Source organism: Anabrus simplex, chromosome 14, assembly GCF_040414725.1.
Source record: "Anabrus simplex isolate iqAnaSimp1 chromosome 14, ASM4041472v1, whole genome shotgun sequence".
In the NCBI taxonomy this organism is placed as follows: Eukaryota; Metazoa; Arthropoda; class Insecta; order Orthoptera; family Tettigoniidae; genus Anabrus; species Anabrus simplex.
In genome coordinates this window covers 84,385,622-84,409,963 of record NC_090278.1, presented here as the reverse complement: position 1 = coordinate 84,409,963, position 24,342 = coordinate 84,385,622, and the positions used below count along the sequence as shown (strand labels likewise).

General features: G+C 40.4%; 1 protein-coding gene across 1 annotated transcript in view; it reads right to left on the bottom strand.

Moving 5' to 3' along the window:
* Sulf1 (Extracellular sulfatase Sulf1) overlaps nt 1-24,342 on the bottom strand; it is a 478,228-nt gene that overhangs the window by 210,739 nt on the left and 243,147 nt on the right. The window lies entirely within an intron of this gene.

Here is a 24,342-nt window from a genome sequence, read left to right as displayed (position 1 = left end):
AAAGATCTTTGTAGGGGAAGATAATGTATAATAAACTCGCAATATCAAAAGTCTATTAAGCAGTAACACATTATTACACAAAAATACGCCCAACCATCATTTCTTTTATAGTTATTCAAAGTGTTTTACTTTACGAAGATGTCTAGCCTCCAAACTTCTGAATGGTGTATGTCTTCTATGTTTAAAATATCGTGAAGATTATCAACGTTATCGTCCATTCTTTCAATGCATGTTCAATGTTAAATGGATAAGTCGAATATTTCACCACGATTATATTACTGTAGACAATAAATACCACGAAAATAAGCTGTTTACTCGTTTCTTTTTCCGCTACTCGCTGCTATACAACGCTTATACAAGGGTCCTGGTCAGTATAAGCAATTCAATGAATAACTATAACAGATGTACACACAGAAGGCTTACACACGGTTTATTAGTAAGACGGCGAGGGAACAGGAAATGGATGAAGAATACCGTAAATGGCTAATATACGCTGACTACCTTGTCAAAATGGGCCTTGACAAAGGAGAAGTACAAGAAAATACATTAATCATAAGAACACGAACAATTAAAGTAGGTCTTGTAATGTAGTAACGATGAACGGGAGAGGGTGCATCAGTAATGGAGTATGGGACTTCTCAGCAGGGTTACTTGATACAAGAACAGGAAAATCGAAAGAAGAGCAGCACGATTTACACAGGATGAATTCCGGAAATATTACAATCTTATTTTTATCTGTACTCTCCCACACATTTCAAATGAATTGCTGCGATTTCTCAGCGAACAACCTCTCAGGAATTATCTGAACATGATAATACAAAGTATATGTTTCATTGTACATAACCTGTGATTATCATTCACTCCTAAAATCTGAGATTAAACGGTGTTCTCGGCAGCGTTTAAATATCGGCTTTAGACAGTGACTCTGCGATACGGCAGCCATACTTACGCATTGTTTAACCGTATAAAAAACCAAACTAAAACCCCATGGCACTACAGCCCTTGAAGGGCCTTGGCCTACCAAGCAACCGCTGCTCAGCCCGAAGGCCTGCAGATTACGAGGTGTCGTATGGTCAGCACGACGAATCCTCTCGGTCGTTATTCTTGGCATTCTAGACCGGGGCCGCTATCTCACCGTCAGATAGGTCCTCAATTCTAATCACGTAGGCTAAGTGGACCTCGAACCAGCCCTCAGGTCCAAGTAAAAATCCCTGACCTGGCCGGGAATCGAACCCGGGGCCTCCGGGTAAGAGACAGACACGCTACCCCTACACCACGGGGCCGGCGTTTAACCGTATAGCTCGTCTAAATACAGTAAAAGCCCTGTTAACCTTCTATGTGTTATCTGAAATGCCTCGGAATTACTTTTTTTTCCCTTTAAAGCAACAAATAAACTATAGTACGTACATGTGTTGTTATCTTAGGTTGTCCCAAGAAGTATTCGGTTAACCGGGTTTGTACTGTTGTAAACTTTGATATACACACACACAAAAAAAGAAAAATCCAGTCAGTTTAGGAAACCTTAAAATAACACATTACTCTATCACTTTAGTAGTGACATCTGTTGATCAATGTCCCAACTTATTGCACTACCTGTTTTTAATTTCTATGTGATAGATAGCGTTCTTCAAGACGCTTCATTTAAATGCACGGGGTTGAGCTGTACCTCCCGGTATAGTCCTGCCATCGGCCCAGAGCATTTCAGGTCCAAGTTCTTATGACAACAATATTACTGTATACAGATAGAGCGGAGATGTTCTCGTCAAACAGCCCTGGTGTCTGAGAACGCAGAAATTCCGATTCTAAGTCTCGTCAGTACTCCAGATTTTCTAAGTTGTCAGTTTTGTTCTGTTCAAACTTGTCCATTTGTTACTAAGACTGCTACATAAGCTAACGCACGTGCTACAAAATCTTGAGAGAGAAAATCGCATACTAAACCCTCTGCAAAGCCCCATGCTTTCCGATGACATCAAGAATTCTTTCGTCAAATGTTTATCCGAGGTAATCTCCTACAGCTTTTCTTTTCCTTTACAGCAGGCCATGGAAACAGAAGAGTGACGTCAAAGCGTGGAGGGACGGGGGATATATACCGCTATCACGTAATATCTACAGCTTCTTTCATATTATCGTGTCGTGTCGCTACAACGAAGGAGCGATATTAAACTTGTCAGAGAAAGCGGAAATAAAAAGAATGCCGACATGATGAAAAATGCAAACATTCGAGCAGGGAATTGATTCGAAATATTCCCGTGCTTCTTACGAGAGACACGTTAATTAACGAAGCAATAAAATAACTCTGTGAAGCTGCTTCGTGGTTAAAAAAAATATAAACATTACTGTAACTCCATTCAGAGCTAAACAAGGACAAACATACTTTCGATGGCCAAAAAAGTAAGACATGAGAAAATTTAATCAAAGCAGTTATGGCTCGTGATGTAAGAAAAATAAAACAATAAAAATATGACCGAGGTTCTGATAAGGAGGAGAAGTTAATTAAAAACGCCTTAAAGGAAAATAAATAAGCAAATTATTAATTAGTTAATAATATTAAGAATTCCATAGTCATTGTCACAGAGGAATTATCACGCAAAAGGAAACAGGTTCTGATGAAACTGCAAAAAAAAGTAATGACGTTACTTGGTCTAGGTGGAGTTGGTACAGGTAATTCAGTAACAGTACAAGGCTTTTGTGAACGACTATTTTTTTGTGAACGAGTGCTAACTCGCTTACGGGGATTTTAAATTGCTTTCAACACCAGACTATGATACAAAGGACACGTTGGAAGTTGCAAATCGTAGATTACTTTCATATCGATCAGCAACCAACGTCTTCTAGTGCATTTCGTGTGCAGTTCCTTATCTGTTGCTGCTTAATTCTTTAGTGCGCACTAAGAGAGATTTCAAATCAAAATGGTATGTTTAAACCCGCTGATTTTTGTTGATTATTAGTTTTCATGTTTTGCACACTTGAAATAGATGTTGTAAGGTGGGCGTAGCATTCATATAACCTAGTTTTATTCAAAAACAAGTGTTTCTTCACGTACATCTTATTTCCCAACATTTACATTTTTTCGTATAAAAGACGCATTTCTTTCTGGAAATACAAATTCCTTTTTTAAATAAAACGATTTTTGGTAACAAATGGCATCAACAAAAACCTTCTACCTGTACATCACATATTACAATATGGCTAGTTTTGTGAAATCTTCGGCGATATAACTACATCTACGAATTGTCCGATTCCAGAGAATAAATCGCTAAATTGTATCAGAGAAGTATGCAGGGATGTACCAACCAAGAGTTTAATCCTGTACCTCGATGAGGTTTGACCATATTCTTTCCTATTCTAAGGCTTTTCCTGTGTCCAATCTATTCCTTACGAGCTTTGGTATAAAGAAAAGGAACGTTCCCCTTTGCAAAAAGCTCATGATCGTGAATATGTCTTTCAGTAAATCAAACTCGGCATTATACCAAAGAGATGTACGACTCTACGCCAAAAGAACTGGTAGCCGCAGTACTTCGGCGACCAAGGCCTGCGGTAACGACTAATATGGCGTTACTTCTATCACACATTTTGTCGCGTCATCTTACACAAAATTTCGGATGACCCGCAGCCATAAGACATGTTCATGTCAAAATGGCGTCAACACAAAACCTTCTACCCATATATTTCACATTATGATCAATTTTATTTTTTAATATCTAACGACGTAACTATGACAGATCGTAGATAATTCTTCTTTCTCTGTATCTGATCCCAATCACCTTCATAATCTCAAATAGGTTGGTCTAATCAAAATTATCGAATGCGGCTATTGATTCTTATTTTGGTCATCTCAGATCAGATCTTCACTTATATCATTACATATGTAACAAAACAAATGTCTAATAATATATATGTAATAAAACAAAGGTCCAATGATAGTTCCTTGCGGAACCCCTACCTTCATCATTACAGGATGTGGTATTATTTGATCAATTCCCCTCATTTTTGTCAGTAGTCTCCTATGATCTACCCTATCAAAAGCCGTGTACAGGCGGCAGAGAAAGAAGATTAATAATATGATGTGGCAAGGAAGGGATAACACAGTTAACGCAGCTATCACCAGCACACCATAGTTACGGGGCCCTTGCTTTATTCACCTTTATCATTCACTTTCTCTTGTACGAGAACGGTAAATAAAGAAAATAAGACGTGCTGTAAGTCTCTCATTTGTACCTGTCTTGTAATAAAGGATATTATTAATGGTAATGAAAACATTGCCCTGCACTGATGTATTACAGGTTATGATGATACTAGTGCTTACTTAATACCTCTGGCTATGTTATTACGCGAAATTACGTAGGAAGTTAATACCGAGACAGACCTTCACTTAATTTACAGCATTAGGATTTGTCGAAAACCAATTTTCCCTTTCCTTTCTTCACGGTTTAATTTAGATAAACAAAAGCTGGCGCCACAAGATGCTTTACCGGTTCTCCTGGGGAGAAATTACAGGAGAATATGATTCACACGCAATGAGCCAACTGAAGCCTTGTTCTGGAAGGTGACTGGTCATAAACGGATGTTTATGGAGAGCCAAATTTCTTCTCTGCCTTTATTTGTTTATCTAAGTTAATTTATTCTCCTGTTTGAGTGACTTTTCATTTCATTTAGCAGACGGCAGATTTTGTATCATTTTTACATAGGATTTTCCTTTCTTTGGTACTTATTTAATGTCGCACTAACACATCCATTGCATTCGAAAGGTAGTGGGATCGAAACCCGTGGTTTCCCATTTTCACACCAGGCAAATCCTGGGGCTTTACCATCGCCGCCATAAGACCTATTTGTGTCGTTGCGATGTACATCAAATTATTAAAAAAAAGCTGCCAGTCCTCTGGAAGCCCACTTCTGGAAGGGATGATTAAGCTAGGCAGGACCTCTCAGCCAGCCCGATGACGTGTTTTAGCCTGGTTTCTCCGCAAACCTCCTAGAAGTCGAAACGAGAATATTCCCTCTGCAGTAGTATCTCGAAGATTCTAGTACTTCATCACCCGAGATATAAATACATGGCCGCCGTGAAATGAGGAGTACATGTGTTTGAGCCTCGAATGTGTTGTGAGTTAGTGTCGGAGTATCGTCGCGTTGGAGCGTTGTTGGTGTACTGAGTGGAGTACTGTGCGTGTTTATACTGCTGTGTACTGTCCCGATAATCGCCTTACTGAGGAGAATGGGAAAATGCGGGAAACCATTCTCTGGAGAGCGGACGGTGCAACCACCCCACCGCCTCCCGAATTCAAAGCTTTGTGTCAAGCTATAGCTGCCCAGTGCTGTATACAGTAAAATACTGTGCAAGATGTAATTAATTCAGGAGCACGTGACATACCAGTGTTACACAAAAAGGCAACGCTAACCTTAACAAAATTTCTAATCATCTCTAACTGGAATTAATTAACGAATCTAGATATCGAGATTAAATTGTAGTTCAGAAACTTCTAGGAAGGTGTCGAGTCATCTAGTAGAATCGAAGAGGATCACACAGTTCCATGCCGTACAGGATAACGTTGACAAGGATTGTTTTTAATTCAAAGTCATCAGCTCTAGATGATATGGAATTAATGTACCCTAGTAGTTAAAATCTGTCTGACAACTTGGCTGAATATTCAACGTTGAGGCCTTCGGATCAGGGGGTCCATAAAGGTTCATAAAGGCCTACGAGTGGGACGGAAGCGGTCGTGGCCTTAACCTACAGCCCCAGTATCTTCCTCGTATGAAAATGGGAAACCACGGAAAACCATCTCCAGGGCTGCCGACAATGGGCTTCGAACCCACTATCTCCCGAATGCAAGCTCACAGCTACGCGGCCCTAACCGCACGGCCAACTCGATCGATACAAGAAGAAATAGTTAAAACATAATTTGAGAGACTGATCAATAATACCATATTTTAATGAAAAATGGATAGAATTGCAGTTAAAGCAGATTTAAAAAATGTATATCACACACAATATTGTCATCATTAGTCCACAATAAAAGCACTCATTTTAATTTAAAAAACTCAAAATGGATTACAGCGTGTTTTATATCAAATTACTTATCTGGTTTCAAAAACGAACTTCATTATTAACACTTTCTAATACATTTCAAATGGGGCCACGCTGTGGTGGTAGTTTAGTAACCATTTCTTTCCTGGACTTGTTTAATTTGTCTCATGTAAATGTGTTATTTGATATATTTCATTTCCACCAATAAACTTGTATCTTTCCTAACAAAACAGCATTTTCGCCATCGAAAGTGTGACTATATTTCTTTGGAATACCTTGAGTTTCTCCATCTGTGGTGGGAACAATTCAGGCCTGAAAGGGTTAAAGAAAGTGTGAACTGTCTTCACAAAATTTATTCACTTTATGCGAATGTGGTTGCGGCCTTCGATCACTCTGCGTTAACCCCCAGTCTCTTTCACTGACGCTAAATTTGGCAATCCCCATTGTAATGCTAATCCTGACAAGCATGCCAACCTCTAAACGAAATATTTCTGGCCGCGTTTATCCAATATTCTCTCCATCCGCGCAATACAATTAGAGCACAATTGTATTAGTCGCAGTGAGGGATCCAAATAACAGCTGTCTCCATGTCCCATCCCTTTCTCGTTCCAAATCATTATTACAATATAGCACTGGAGTGGTGTTGAGGGGGGAGACTGGAGTGGTATTTATTCTAGCTGGTTGGAGAGCATCAACCATTGCCATCGTCCATCCCACCACTCCGCCACTTCACTCTCCATCGCCCCGCACCGCACCGTGCTCCTTCCATTATACACAATCTCTCTCGCTCCTCTCTGCCTGTCTGTGTGTGAGAGTGAGGACAGTACAGCCAGACTCAAGGTACGGACAGTACCGGAACATCAATCTGCTTCTCGTCTAGTAAAATATTGGAGATAATCTATGAATTTATTCGGCATAACAGACGCACCTTCATGTGCTTGTCAAAAAAAAAATCGGTTCTTCAAAACGCGGTGTTATTAGATGACATGATAATTATGATGCTTGTTGTTTAAAGGGGCCTGACAGCGAGGTCATCGCTCCCTAGGTAGGAAATGAGACGAAATGTAATGACAATTTAAAATTCCAAAACCCATCCACCGACTAGAATTCAAAACATGGTGATGATGAAGAATGGATGGATGTGAATTTAAAATAATCAGCGGATACAACTAACACTGAAGGTTAAAAATAATTCCAATGCACTGACCAGAATTTAAAAAAGACGACGATGATCAATCAGTGGATCCGATTAGCTATGCCCCACCTTTCCAGAAACTAACTTGGGTTTGTTTTAGTACAGCAGGGCCTCTGAGGGTGCATGCGCCTGGTGCATTGACTGTGCACGGTGCAAAAGACGACTTCGCTTGGTTGCCCAGAGTGCAGACCCCTACTCCTCGATTTGGAGCAATAGCGCTGTCTCTCTCTTTCCTCCGCCTGTCTCGCTCGCTCCCCCTGTCTCCCGCTTCCTCACTTGCTCCGTAGCGCTCCAAATCCAAGCCGAGTTGAGCCGAGCTTTGCTGAGTAGCCCAGAGAAGATGCATTGGTCCAAGCCGAGCCGAGTGAAACCGATGCACTGTGCACAGGAACTTTGCGTCGCTGTTTGCACGCGTGAGATTTTTGGCCTTTGAGAGGCCCTGTAGTACAGTAATTGCAGCAGTAATGCTATTCTTACGTTCGTGTGTGTGTGGGGGGGGGAAGGGGTTTGGATAGTACTATCATACTCTAGGAATTTTGTCTATTTTTCATCCTATAGAATAACGGAGAAAAGTTATTTTACATAACTGACTCTCCTTCATATGCCCGGCGGAGAAAAACAATTTGTCCTTGAAAAAGTGGCGCTCCTCGAAAATGATGTTTCATTCTCATGTACGACATTTATTTTAATTTTCTTGGTATTTTTTTTGGTGTTGTGGTGCTAGTGGTGGTGTATGAATTTGTTTTTGACTACCTGTTCGTACCCGCCATAAATTAATTTAGCGGATATGAGTGCGAAAACAACAGACAAAGTACGTCGTTGCTTAAGGATTGATATTCCAGTAACATGTCTAATAACGTGTTGAAGTAATAAAGAACATACAATCGATAGTGTCTCTTGCACATATAACTGTCAACTCGAAGAGCGCTTGGAGCAGGAATACGTGATCATGATGTAGATATCACTCACTGCACGAAGCACTGAAAACATGCCAAAACCTATTCAAGCTATTTCTTATTAAATGCTGAATGGTTGCCAACATTCAGATACTACTGCTTATGTTTGAACGTCCAACTGATTTATAGGGAATTCTCCTATGTGATTTGTGGGCTTATAAAATCCTGCGTTAGTGTAATAATTCATTTTCAAATGACACCATAGATTTTAGAAACGGTTTACTATTCCATTGATCTCAGTCGTTTAATGTGTTTAGATGTTTACTGGCATGTAAAATTAATTAATGACTTGGGAACTATACAGAGGAAGTATTTGGACACCCAGTTCGCAACCAATCAAGGAACGAGAGAACATAGTTGTGGGGATAAAGCGTAAGATATACCCTGCTCAATGGTAGCTTATGAAATATGTAGAGCAAACTGTGCCAGCAATAATAGCAATGAACGACATAGTCAACTATCGATCTAAACAGCCTTGAAACTTTTCAGTCGAAAAATTACGCCAATCGTGATCTACGGCATTGAAATAATAAGGACTTTCCTTAAAAAAAGGGCCTAAAAGAGATAGAAAGGGTGAAAGCAATTTTCCTTAAAAGAGTACTATGCGCATCTTCGTAGGGCAACCGAAGCACCGGGAGTAAAATATCTGCAAAGTGAATATAAAATACAAATGGAAATAGAGAGAGAATTCTATACAATTGGTAAGCAAAGTAGAAATCATTTACCCTACGATAAGGTTTGAAGACAGTTCCCCAGCCAGATGACGTAGATAAACAGGATATATGTGTACTACTAACTACTAAAAGTTTTCATTCCTCCACTGAAGGGTGTCGTGACACAGGCTTTGCCACGACGAGAAATGATGAATAATCAGATTGACTTCCTCCGAGCGGTAATGAGGGGTTGTTCAATGGGCCTGGGAGATTTGCTACGTGTGAAGAGACGAAGTTCTCTGTTTCCCAAAACCTTCCTTTAATAATAGACTGATGAGTATGTATAATTATATACAGTATTTACAATCTCTCTTCCAACTTCAAATATCGCTAACATAGAAGACTTGGCGTGGTCGAAGTATTGAAGTGAATACTCTAAGTCCACACTTGGACCTTATTATTATTATTATCGGAGACCTGACTGACAAGGCTTCCGCCCGCACTCCTAGTCGACTTGTTCCAAAAAAGCCTCGATCAGGGTGTGTACCCCTGTTTTATACCTTCACTAACTTTCGCCTCCCTTCGAGAAGGCCATCGAAGTTCTCATCCTATGGAGACTGTCCTCAGACACACAAAAACGGAATTGCCTTCTTCCGTTCACTCTCTACCCACCTTTTCTGAAGATATACTACGCACCTATAGCAGGGTGCAGCATGTGATTCACCTACTTCGACCAAGCCTTCCTTCTAATTACACAACTTGTTGCTTACAGCTTTTGGTGTGCCTTCAAACTCTTAAATCTTATATGATTCTTAATTTACTTATATCCTGCTCCCAGCATTATAATTATGATTCCTTGGCCTTACTGCCATTACATAGTCATTACTATTAGCTTATAATTTCCTAATAATATTAATGTATGTCTCAGCGACACCATTCCTCCTACGTTCCCGGTCAAGGGTTCGATCCTCGGAAGAATGAGTCCTGAGCTCCAACTGGGGTTGACACGACAAGGGGAAGGCGGGCCTCTTAGACGGTGACGCCGTCTCTCAGGCCGGGAGATTTGTTACAGTGAGGGAGATGTGCGGAGAAGGTGAAGGGGTGGACGGCCGTGGCCTACACTACGAACTGTACCGGCATTCGCCTTAGTGCAGGAGAATGGAAAACCACGGAAAACCATTCTCAGGACAGCCGACGGGTGGGGCCAGGCGTGAAGTGCGGCACTGTGCCCCATGCCCGTCTGCCGAATGCAGAGGCGTAGAGCCACGGTAGAGCTGCGGCCAACTTTCTTCTGCTCGGTTGGCCGGTCAGAGTACAGAGCTGTTGGACCTCGGGCAAGCCGTGGCCTCTTAAGGGACGAAACCCACTCTGCATCCAGCGACCATGTGTGCACCTACAGTGCCCTAGAGCGTCAGGAACATACGAGTGAGAGGACAGTCGTACTGACCGGGCAGAAATCTTCAAGACAAAATTGTTGCAAAGATTATAAAATTCTCAGTGAAAATAATGTGGAACCGTGTGTAAGGAAAACACAGTATTTAACTTCCTCCTGACAGCATAAAAAAAGTTCATATTCATCAGTATATTGATATTTCTTTTCGAAACCAACAATTCAATTATTCTATTCAAATAACTTGTAAGTTATTCTGTGTCCTTTGACAGACACGTACTGGTGTCAGAATAAATGAAAATAACGAGTGGATTGCACCGCGATGAACAGCGACAGCATTATCTTTAAATTTAGGAAGTATGTGAGAAAAGGAAATTTAAAAAATCAAAACAAATGCAAACGAGAATATCGAAGGATAAGGATAAGATGGATAAGAGGCGCGCGTATCCTAGAATAATTAATATAATTACTAGTAGGTTAAATATAATATCAAATGTAGTAATGTATAAATTGTTGTATTGTGTCGTTATCTTTTATTCATAATTGAGCCGTTAAGTGAGGCATGCTGTTAATGGTAGGATACTTCAAAAAGACTTGTGACACACAAGTAAGCATTTAATAAGATAAGGAAGGATACATGGTAACGCATCCACACAGACGCACACGAGATGCTGTCAGTTGATACAATTATCTTTATTTACGTGTATTCACACACATAACCTTAATCACAGTATCACAAAAAGACACTTCACTTCGAGAATATCAACAAAGCCGCCATTATTAAAATCAACTGCCAACACTTCAATATGGAGGTTACAACTTTGAAATTCAGTTGAAAACAGATGACTGCGTATTTCAATATGGAGACTGCAAATATTGCATGTCAGCTCGGGATATGTATAGTCCGCACACTTTATGTTGGTGCATTTGTGTACGGGGGTGAGGAGTAAGGAGGGAGGTGTCCCGGTATCGATAGTGCTACCAACCGAAGGAAAATGAAATCCGAATTGAATCGAGAATATGATCGATCGATACGAAGTTTCTAAACCGTTATCATCTTAAGCCAACAACTGTGTCACATACACATTATATAACATTATAAAACATTTCTCGATGCGAATCTTGTTCCTAGCATGAATTCTATACTTTGGCTTTGTTGTGTAAACAACAACAGTACTAGTACGTAAAGTGTACGCCAGATGTCGCACAACGATGCTTAAGCGATTCATAGTTTGTGTTTCAAAGGTTGCCAGTACGAATCTCGAAGATCGCCGAGGTCGACCGATTCAGCACTAGGGTGTAAATGCACCAACATAAAGTGTGCGGATAATACTTGCTACACCATAACTCTACTAAACAACAACTAACTTTTACCGTCAAAGTCATCCCCTTATATATGTGCCTGGCCAGGCTTCTAGAAAGTTACATTACAAAATATATCTTCGTGAAAATTCTAGAGTGCGTAATACACAGTTTACAATGGATGGAATATTCTCAATTGTTCTCGCCAACCATTACCATTCTGGAAGTTACAGTGTGTTTCACAATATGGATTACAATTTATATATACAAGTAAGAATAAATAATAATAGTAATGTAAAGGTATTTACATTAACTGAACTGATATGAATGTTTATATACAGTGCCTGTTTCATGACATAACCTCAAAAACATCGCGATCATATCGCATGAACACATGATGCAATAATAATAATACGTTATGTATGAATCCGAAACTATATCCCTAAATGCCAATAAAAGATTCCTCGAAGAACTGGAGAAAAAGGAGCGCAGAATAATGTAGGGAAAGCATGGTATCCAATAAGAATGGCATCCACCAAAAAGATTCAACGAGGAAGTCTATAACAAAATAGAGAAAATTACAGGCACGATCCGCAAAAGGCGGGCACGGTTTTGATTTTACGATCACGTCAAACGAGGAAGGAAACAGGTTGACCAAACAGATCTTTCACTTGATTTAAAACCTAAGACCGCGCACGATGTCTTGTTTCTTTTTTGTTTACAATTGGCTTTACGTCGCACTGTGATGACGATGGGAAAGGGAAGGGCTACGAGTGGGATGGGAGCAGTCGTGACCTTAACTAAGGTCTGTCGGGCTGAGTGAAGGTGCTCAAATACGTCAACCCTGTGAGTGACACGTAAAAGAACTCCAGCAGGACTAAATTCCGGCACCTCGGCGTCTCCGAAAAGCGTAAAAGTAGTTAGTGGGTCATAAAGCAAATGGCATTAATTAAGGTCAAGTCCCAGCATTTGTCTGGTGTGAAAATGGGAAACCACAGAAAACCACATCTTCAGGACTGCCAACAGTGGGGTTCGAACCCACTATCTCCCAAATACTGGATACTGGCCGCACATAACCGACTACAGCTATCGAGTTCGGTTGTGCCTTGGTTTAGAAACACCAAAGAAGACCTTCAAATGCTGCAGAACAAACCAAAAGATGCCTTTGACAGAGATCATTTCCGAAAAAGATAATGACGAACGGGCTAAAGCGAGACGAACAACCGGAAAGAAGACACGGTGTCCGTTGGTCACAGGAACTCAAGCAGGCTCTCTCACAAAGAATGAGAGAATTCTGAGCTCAAAAGAAAGCAATGTTCAGTGCCGAATGTAACAAGACTTAGCGTTGTCCTCCATCGCCTTAGCGAATGAATAATAATAATAATAATAATAATAATAATAATAATAATAATCACCTCGGAAGAGGCCTGAGTTCACTCCGTATGGTCGACCTGCGTGACTGAGGATGGTGCCCTACCTATGATGAATTCTGATGATGAAGACGGCACACACACCCTGTCCCGAGCTATCTGAATTAACCAATTAAGGTTATAATTTCTGACCCGGCCGGGAATCAATTCGGGGACCCCCTGGACCAAAGGCCAGTACGCTAACCATTTAGCAATAGACCTAAGTGGTCGTAAATATGATAACAGAGATATAGAAGTTTGTTGCTTATTCAAGTTCGACGCCGAACATTGCGACGGTATGTCATGATTGTCTTAAGGTGGAAAAGCGCGTCAGCATCAGCGCATGTCGGCGAGGAAAATTGTGAAGGTGCTTATCGTAATGAGAAAAGGTCGTGAAGGAATGAAATGAAGGGAGGGACAAGGACTCGCTTTAACCTGGATGCTCTAGTATCACAGTCAGAAGAAAACTACCATATCGGAACACGGTACTTGGCTTTCTTTTGTACCGGAAGGAAGAGATCAAATCAAGATCATCAATAATATAAAAGTTTATTACACTCCAAGTGGCTAAGTACGTCACAACAAGTCGCTGATAAGAGAGGCATATTCACTTATGCGCCTCAGAATCTCGGGAACAACATGAGGCCTGGACCAAAAATTATAATCATGAACGTGCTAAATAATTATCCCGTCAATGACTGGTACTTCAACCAGTAATAATAATCCTGTTCTCCTACAGCTTTTCCCCACTTCCCGATGTGGCAGCGCGCGCGTGAAATGGTCCTGTTTTACCGTCGGATGCCCTTTCTGGCGAGAAACGATTTCGAGTTGTAATGAAATGCTCAACGTGAAAACTGATACTCCTTTGAAAGCAAGAGTGTCGATAAATAATTTCTGGTCTCTTTAATGCGAAAATAAATGCCCTTCTTTGACATCCGCTGCTCTTTGTTTGACAGGCTTTTCTGCTTATACCCACTTTTGGTTTCTTTCAAGTGTGAATAATCAAGTCAAAACATAGAACATGTTTGACCGATCCTGCCTTGCTTTATGCTTAACTAACTACAAACCATCTTCCTGTCAACTTTAGGAAGGAGTACAGTGTCATTCTTGAACATCAAAGTATAAAAGATCAGTGATAAATACTTAGTAATAGGTTAGAGTGTAAATTAATTTGTTAGTAGCAACTAGAGGCGGAAAACTATCCATAGTTATCGACAGCGATCACTATCGTCTGGCATCGATAGTCAGTTGCCTACTATCGATAGTCAATGATAGTTTTTTCCCCTCATTGGCTTATTTTTCGCGCTAACATAAATTGTACCGAGCTCGATAGCTGCAGTCGCTTAATTGCGGCCAGTATCCAGTATTCGGGAGATCGTGGGTTCAAACCCCACTGTCGGCAGCCCTGAAGATGGTTTTTCGTGGTTTCCCATTTTCACACCAGGCAAATGCTGGGGCTGTGCCTTAATTAACGCCACGGCCGCTTCCTTCCCACTCCTAGCCCTTTCCTGTCCCATCGTCGCCGTAAGACCTATCTGTGTCGGTGCGACGTAAAGCACATAAAAAAAAAAAAAAAAAACATAAATTGTGCAGCTGTTTGCAGTTAACTGGTGAGGAGTTTGTTCCAATTCATAGGTGTGCATTTAAGAATCTCTGTGTACCTGCGACTTCAGTGCCGGCAGAAAGACTATTTAGCATTTTGGAAGGTGGGATTCTCCATGCAAGCTAACCTTAGTTGAGTTAATGCCTATACAAGACAAAAAATAAGATTTATATGTTGTCAGAGATTGTATGTAGGCGACAGAAGATAAGGCACATTTTAGGTCGAAGACATCATGAAAGCAACTGAAAACTTTCCTGCCATCTGTTGAGATTGCTGTAAAACATTTTTCCAAATATATTACAATACCTGAGAAAATGTCGGGCGATCGCAAAATGAACACTGCAGCTGAACGAGAATGTATCGGGAGTGTCACTGAAGAGATTTATGAGTAATTCCGATTTGAATTTCAGAAATTACATAGCATGAAATAGTTCTGCTTTCTACTGATTTCTTGTGTATTTTGTTAAAAAAAATATTATATTTTCAGGCATAATGATATTATTCGTTCCACTTTTTGAAAACTATCGATTACTATCGATAGTAGAGCTCATAATATCGGAAAATATCGATGGCGATTACTATCGATAGTTTGCCGCCTCTAGTAGCAACTGTTGTCTAGCTCGCTTGTCCGTAAAGTAGTGAGAGTAACATAAATGTTAGGGGCTCCGGTGAGTCGTGCCCTTAATGTTTATGCAAAACACATTGCATAACCGTTGTGCAGACTGGAGTATTCTTGTTACTCGCGTCAGTAATTTTACATTCTTACCTATCACTGCCTAAATATCCGGGCTAAATTTTTAGCGTGCGGGCCTTTGGTCACAGGGGTCCCAGGTTCGGTTCCTGACAGGGTTAGGCATTTTTACCATCATTGGTTAATTTCTTTGGCACGGGGATCGGGTCTATGTATTGTCTTCATCACCATTTCATCTTCATCGCGACGCACCTGGCGAGCCGAACATGCCCTTGGACACTCCCGGCACTAAAATCCCAACGCCATTTCATTTTCTCCAGGAATAACAGTTCACTTTCTACGGATCATGGGATATGCTGGAATCGAACACAATGAACCACCTCGCTAAACAAAGTACAACTGCAATCCAACTTCCTTATACAGACTTTCTCCCCATTATCCGTATGAAAGCTCAAAGAAAATGGTCAACGGAATGGAATACGCAGGATCTGCACAAAGGACGATATTATGCCGCACTTCAAGCTAATATCCCTAACAAACCAAACAGCATCAAACTTGCTAGACGTCTCATTACATCCTTCATACGCATGCGACTCGGACGCGGATGTTACGTCGACCGTCTCTACCGTATAAAAGTGTTGGACTCTCCGTGTGTCGCAAATTTGAACCACACTGTACTTATTTGTTTGTTCAAAGTACAGTACTGCACGATCAGTAATGCTCTCGAAATTGATAAAAATTGGAACTCCATTTCCAACCAGTGTGCCAATTCTTCTTTCTCTTGCCAACCAGATGCGAGTTTAGCCGAATTTCTCAAAAATAATCTAAATACATAATTTGTTTTTGGTCTTTTTTCCTCTCTTAATAAAAAAATTTTGTATTGATTTTCGTCACGTTAAAAAAAATACAAATCATGAATTGTGAGTGTCAGAACATCCAAGGAGTGTGTGCACAGCGACTTTAGCCCAATTTCTCAAACAACGTGTTTTAAGTATATACTTTATGTCTTTTTTTTATCAGACATTCGTATTGATTTTGGTCATGTTAAAATATATTGTAAATATCAGAACATCCAGGGAGTTTGTAGAGTGAAAGGGACTCTCTGAGGTGATATTTTCTGTCTGCCATTTATGGTATTTGTTTGCTGTGATTAGAACTTCAGTCTATGTCACGCAACATTAGTACCATGGTTACCGCTTGCATCGGCAATATCTACGCGCGGTATGACTGTCCTATGTTTATTTTTCTCGCAGACGACTTGCACGACTCGCCGATGCTGCCAACCACTGTACTTAGGAACTAAATGGTACTGAGCCCTGGACCACAATTACATTTGTTGAGCCCTGGACCACAATTACATTTGTTGAGCCCTGGACCACAATTACATTTGTTTTCACATAGGTTAGGTTAGGTTATTTATTTTTCTCGCAGACGACTCGCGGTTAGGTTAGGTTAGGTTAGCCCTGGACTATGTTTATTTTTCTCGCAGACGACTGGCGGTTAGGTTAGGTTAGGTTAGGTTAGGTTAGGTAAGGTTATTTATTTTTCTCGCAGACGACTCGCGGTTAGGTTAGGTTAGGTTAGGTTAGGTTAGGTTAGGTTGGGTTAGCCCTGGACTATTTTTATTTTTCTCGCAGACGACTCGCACGACTTAGCCCTGGACCACAATGACGTTTCTCTTCACATTAATACACCACGGCATTCTATGTCGCTTACTGGTCACGAAATGATAGGATTGATAGAAGCAAAGCCTACTACTTCTTTCTTCGTACATAGCGCATCCAGTGCATCTGGCCATTGTTGATACAGAAAACATATCTAATTATATTGACATGGCATCCTGCGATGGATGTGTTATTAATGTAACAAGTTTTTCAGGGAATTACAAGAACAACTTCAATGATTTACTTCAATTCTATGTACGTCACAATTTGATTTCAAATAGCAGAGTATGTGAATGGTGTGGCCGTCACGTCAAATTATTAGTGAATGAGAAGTTCAATCGTGTTGTTTTTTCGTGTTGTCGCCTAACCTCCACTACATTAAGGTTGGTTCCATTTACATACATTCTTCTTCTCTATTATACATTGTTTATCATTCACGTTACATTTCCTTGTGATTTTTTCTTCCGGTGTCGGGAACGCTACGTACTACTAATAATTAGGCCTCTATTTCTTTTTTTATATTCAATCACAAGTCGCGCGGATTTAAGCCTCTATTTCGTATTCATATTTAAGCATAACTAGCGCTATCTATGGTTCCAAGTGTTTAGAATCGTAATTACTGCATCGAAACGTCTCAACTATTTCATCACGTTGTTATATAATCGTGGCTGACGTTGGCACGAATGGACTCTGCATCGCCTGAAGATTTGCCCTATGAAATGTCACTACCATAGTTCAACATAGCCAGATATTCTTACTCTTATTTGTTTCATATGGTTATTCTTTGACATTGCCTCACTCTTAGGTCTTTTCATCGCGTAAGTTGGTCATAACTTCTGTCTGTAACTGGACTAGCCTTCAACCAATGGCAGTGTCCATTCGCCCACCGTCAGCCATGATTACTATGATACAAACTTGCGTGACAAGGTCTGAAGTTTTACCGCCGCTGTGTCTGTCATATGTGAATACATATTATTGTGTGACTTGTGAATTTTTTAATGGTTGATGGGAAACATGCCATTTGCCATGTTGCGGTGCTAATCAAAAGTAGCGTAGACTCGCGGCATTCCACACAGTATGCTACTACTCACAGGTAATGAAAGTCGCACATGTAATAGAGACCTATGGTGTTTCGCACCTTGCGGCCCCATTTACAGGCAACGCAAACCTATGGTGTTCATCACAGAAGTGAACTAACCACAAGGAATCGTGCTATTCCGTGGTGTTCCTCATGTAGTGGATACTAATTACAGGCAAGCCAGAACCATGGTGTTGCCCACCCAGGGTGTCGCTCATATAATGTTACTAACCACAGGTAATGTAAAAGCCAAAAACGCACTCTGTTGCTACCAATCACAAACCTATTGTGTACCTAACATAGTGGTACTATGCGCAAGTAAAAGCGTCCCATGGTGTTCCCCGCGTGATGGTACTAATTACAAGTAGTCTCATGGTTCTAATTCGATCATCCCTTGGTCGCCCCTTTTAGTCGCCTCTTAAGACAAGCAGTGGATACCGTGGGTGTATTCTTCGTCTGCGTACCCCACCCAGAGGGGTTCCGAACATTTTAAAGTCATATTTAATACTACTTTAGGTCATAAATGTTTGCATATTTCTTACATATTTAGGTCATAAACGTCCAGGAGCTGTTTATGACCATGAACTTCTCAGTGTACTGGTCTTTGAGTAGTTACAGTCTACTGTTGTGCAACATTACTGAGGTCTCTGAGCGTAACGAATTTTGATCGGTTTACGATATCCACGGCCTTCTGAGTACGGCCATGTGGCTTTACTAACGCTACAATAAATCTCTGTCAATTTGCATCAGAGCCGCTTAGCATAACTAGCGCAAAAACACTCCCCTTCATTTGGTTTATGTATCGTCAGTTATTAGATGTCCACTGGGACGGCGTAAGTCATTCTCCCGCGCCGCGTGAGAGAGTGAACAGATATCATTACTAGCGGCAGTGCGTCGCGACAATGTGCACAGTTATCCAATACTCAGACAGACTGTTTTACTTGGGACGCAGCAGTAATCCCATCTATCGGAGATGAGTGGCAATAATGGTCAATGAAATGTTATTGTTGATCAGCTTTCGATATTATAGACCTTTACATTTGGTTTTCCTCACACTCTTTGAGATTAGGAGATCTAATGTAAAGACAGTCCTTCCTTCTTTCCTGACTCCCTCTTCTGTCAATCTTTCAGAATCATCTTCACTGTTTTCCTTGTCCATATGAACCGACCACCACGCGATTTTGCACCTTAAGACAGTGACAAAAATCCATCGCACCACTGAACAGTATTTCCATGTTAAGAATGGCCTAGTCAACAAAAGTCTAAATTCACCATTCTATTTATTAGTCGGTACGGTAAAACTGTGTAAGACATAAATGGTAGGAAACTGTATTCTCTATAACTTTTGTTATGTAATATTTTTCGATAGGACCAATAACACATGTATTGAAAAATAAAATTTTAGGCGCCTTCCCCTAAACTACCATTACGTCCAGTGTGAATTAAATTATTTATATTCTAGACTGTAGTGCATTATTTTCTGACTCTACATGCCGATTTCCATTAAATTCTCTTCACCCATTTTCTCGTGGTTCGGCGTTTGGTATCGACTTACCGACAAAAATTGAAATTCATTAATTGGCTTATCACAGCCTGTACGGTAAAAATGTATAAGATATAAATGATCAAGATAATCATATATAACTTAAATGATGTGGTTTATTATTTATCGATAGGACTACTAATAACATAGATATTTAAGAATTAACATTTTAGGCTTTCCCCCAAAACTACAATTTTACTCAAAGTGAAAAAAAAATTTATAGCCTAGATTCGCCGACTTTAGATACCGATTTTTATGAAATTCTCTTTAGCCATTTTCTCGTGATGCGCGTACAAACAAACATACATACATAGAGATAACGGAAAACTAAAAAGTACATTTTCTTGTTACTATGGACACAACAGATACAGAAATACCATTCAATTTTCATTCTCAGCGATGTGCAGACAAAACATTATTATTATTATTATCATTATTATTATTATTATTATTATTATTATTATTATTATTATTTAATTACGTAAAATAAGGACAGTGTTTGAACTTATGTAGTACAATGTTTCCTCCCCAGTATATCTTCATTCATTCATTCATTCACTCACTGAGTGCTTTTCTGCCTTATTCTCTTCATCCTCTATATTTTCTTTTATTTTTCCCAGCCAATTTATCTTTGCTTACTGAGTTTATAAATTTTGTTAGGTCTTGAAGGATTTCCTCGGCAGTACCAATTTCTTCCAGATCTTCGTTTATTTCGACTAAACAATTGTTGTGCTTTTTATGGCCAATGCTAAGTTTAGAAACTTTCTTTGTCAGCCTGTAGATGGGTATCCGTACAATTTTAATCGTGATTTTTCCTGTGACTTGATAAATTTCCTGTAGTATTTTTAGCATCCAATTTCCATTCTCCCTACGATTTTTCTGAGAACTTTCCTCCCCTGTATTTCGATGTTTTTTTATTTTATTTCCACTTTTTACAATTTTGATTTGCGTCGCACCGACAAAGGTAGGTCTTATGGCTAGGAGTTGGAAGGACGCGGCCGTGGCCCTAAGCTATAGCCTGGTACGTAAATGGGAAACCACAGAAAACCACCTTTAGGGCTGCCGACAGTGGGGTTCGAACCCACTATCTCTCCACTACAAGCTCACACCTACGTGCCCCTAACAGCATGAACAATTCTCTTGGATTTTTTAAATTATTTACGACCTGCCGCTACTTTTCAGGGTTTTAGATCCATGAAGTGCCTCTGGTTTGTTAACTGTGTTGTCAAATCAATCAATCAATCAATCAATCAATCAATCAATCAATCAATCAATCAATCAATCAATCAATCAATCACTACTGATCTGCATGTAGGGCACTCGCCCAGGTGGCAGATTCCCCTATCTGTTGTTTTCCTAGCCTTTCCTTAAATGATTGCAAAGAAATTGGAAATTTATTGAACATCTCCCTTGGTTAGTTATTCCAGTCCTTAACTCCCCTTCCCATTAACGAATATTTGCCCCAATTTGTCCTCTTGAATTCCAACTTTATCTTTGTAGTGTTATGATTTTATATTTTTTGACAGAGATCTTTTGTTGTATCTCTTCCAGGTGATTTTGTAAACTATTTGAGTATAACAGTTCTTCCTATGATTGCTTCGTGAGTTCTCCCTGGTGGTTGAATAATTTCTCCTGGATACTCGCGTGTATGTACTTGGAAGACTTACGTATTTGGTGATTAATGGTTGATTGCCAAATTTACATTTTGTTCCATATACTGCGTCTTTCAGTAACAATAGGAGTTTTTCTATGGACTGGATTACTTCTTGTCTGTTGTTTGAAAGGATTGCAAGGTAGTCTCCAAAAGCTAAGCTATCAAAGTGAATTTTGTTCTTAAGAAGTCTGCCAATATTGTATACCTTTCATTTTTTTTCATTCACGAATCACTTGAGTAGTAATGAGGATAATATATCTCCCTATGGAATATGGTTTCTAAAGTTTCTCCGAGAAATATACATTTTGATATCGTGTTTCGTCAGTTCCTCCGTTTACTGGTCGACTTAGACTTCATGTAGAGTGTTGAACAGTGTCTGTCTGTAGAGCCATATGCCTGCTGTTTCCATGTGTGACTATACTACCGAAGGTTCTCCTAACTACTTGAATATAGACCACCTTGTTAGGACAGCTCTGACGACGAACAAGAGAAGCATATTCTGTTAAATCTCCAGTGAACCTCCCCTACTTGTCACTTTCCTTCCCTTCGTCTAACCACCCCCGTATATACTCACACACACGTTCAATGCCCGCCTGCCCGCCCGCCCACAGAACACCGTATGGCACTAGACGAAATTGCGAAGAATAACATCAGGTACAGAAGTGCGCAAGAGGAAATGCAACGAAACACCATATGAGCTACTCTGAAGGTATTGGGAAAATAACTCATTAACTATTATTATTATTATTATAGTGTGTAAGATGTATGAAACAGGTGAACTGACATGCTATTTTAGGCAGAACGTTGTTATGCCTATTGCCAAGGAAGCACGTGCTGACAAGTGTGAAAACTACTATTAGTTTAAGTAATCCACGCTTGTAAATTTTTTTACACGTATCATTTATAGAATAATGGAAATACAAGTTCAAGTTGAGTTGGTAGGTCACTTCGGCTTGAGAAGAAATCCAGGAACACGCGAGACAATCATGACTTCACGTCTGATCTGTCCGACTCGTTGGCTGAACGGTCAGTGTACTGGCCTTCGGTTCAGAGGGTCCCGCGTTCGATTCCCGGCCGGGTCGGGGATTTTAACCTTAATTGGTTAATTCCAATGACACGGGGGCTGGGTGTATGTGTTGTCTTCATCATCATTTCATCCTCATCACGACGCGCAGGTCGCCTACAGGAGTCAAATAGAAAGACCTGCACTTGGCGAGCCGAACCCGTCCTGGGATATCCCGGCACTAAAAGCCATACGACATTTCATTACGTCTGATCTTAGAGGATGGAATTGAGAAAGACTATTCTCACGTACATGGCATTCGTAGATCTAGAAAAAGGCATTCAATAGTGCTGATTGGACCAAGCTATTTGAGATTCTGAGGATTATCGGGATCATTTATTTATTTATTTATTTATTTATTTATTTATTTATATGCCTTTGTATGTGGCGAAGTTAGGGCTCTCGGCACTCTCTTACACTTAACTACAACATACAGTACATAGTCACATGAATTAGAGAAATAGCATTGTTAATAGTCTTTAAAAACTACCTAAATTAATGGAGTAATATTAACCTATAACTTATAATTGTTTTTAATAATTAATATTATTTATCTATAGCCTCCGTGGCTCAGACGGCAGCGCGTCGGCCTCTCACCACTGGATACCGTGGTTCAAATCCCGGTCACTCCATGTGAGATTTGTACTGGACAAAGCGGAGGCGGGACAGGTTTTTCTCCGGGTACTCCGGTTTTCCCTGTCATCTTTCATTCCAGCACAACTCTCCATTCTCATTTCTTAGCATTTATCAGTCATTAATAAATCACTTTGGGAGTGGCGACCCCATCGTACTAACAGTCTATATCTGCTTCATTCATTCCATCCCTGACCCAGTCAATGACTGGAAAACAGGTTGTAGGTTTTTTCATTTTCATTTATCTATATCACCTAACAAATCTCTAAATTATACTTGCACTCATACACACTAACATTCACGCAAGCTGATCACGTATTTAAGAGGAATTCTCGACAAGACCGTTTAAATGAGACTATTGAAGTGCTATTACGTATATTGACAGGGAGTGTGTTCCATAGCCTTTCTCTACACACTAGGAATGAGTGGCTGTATAGAGATGAGCGATTAACCGGTATAATAAGGGTAGTGGTCGATCTGGTTTTATGTCCATGGATAGATGAGAGATACCGAAAGGGAAGGATTATCTACAACGTATAGAAGAATCAGTTTGCAGCGATCAAATTTGAGGGCTCTGAAAAAGAAGCAGCAATCCAGAAAGGCAAGGCTGCAGCTTGCCCCCTCTCCATTTCAGTCTATATGTAGAACAAGCGAAAAAAAAAATCAAAGAGGAATTTGGAAAGGGAATCACAAGCCAAGGAGGGGAAATTAAATATCAGATTGCAATTGATCTTGTTATTTTATCTGGATCTTCAGAAGATCTGGAGAAATTGAAAATGAATATCCATAGCTTGTTTCCAGTCATTCGACCGGGTCAGCAATGGAATGAAGTCCCTATCTAGCGGCGAGGATTGGAATTGTGCCGGCTGCCGAAGCCTGTCGCACTCCTCTGGGGCAATGATAGAGGGAATGAAATGATATTGGAGAGTGTTGTTGGAATGAAATATGACAGGGAAAACAAGTGTACCTGGACAAAAACCTGTCCTGCCTCCGCTTTGTCCAGCACAAGTCTCACATGGGGTGAGTGGGATTTGAACCACGGAACCCAACGGTGAGAGGCGGGCACACTGCCGCCTGAGTCACGGAGGCTCTCTTGGAGAGGAAGTTAAAAATAAATAAATCCAAAATAAAAGTCAGGTGATGCAGGACATATTAGATTAGGAAATTAAGTCTTGTTTGTTGGGTAGTAACGATGGCAGAAGGAAGGGGGGGGGGGGGGGCATACAATGCAGACCAGCACAAGCAATGAAGGCCTTTCTTAAGAAATTTGTTCACTTCAAACACTAATAATAATAATAATTTCGTGTGGCTATTACTAGCCGAGTGCAGCCATGTGTAGGTAACTGCGTGTTATTGTGGTGGAGGATAGTGTTGTGTGGTGTGTGAGTTGCAGGGATGTTGGGGACAGAACAAACACCCAGCCCCCGGGCCATTGGAATTAACCAATGAAGGTTAAAAGCTCCGACCCGGCCGGGAATCGAAC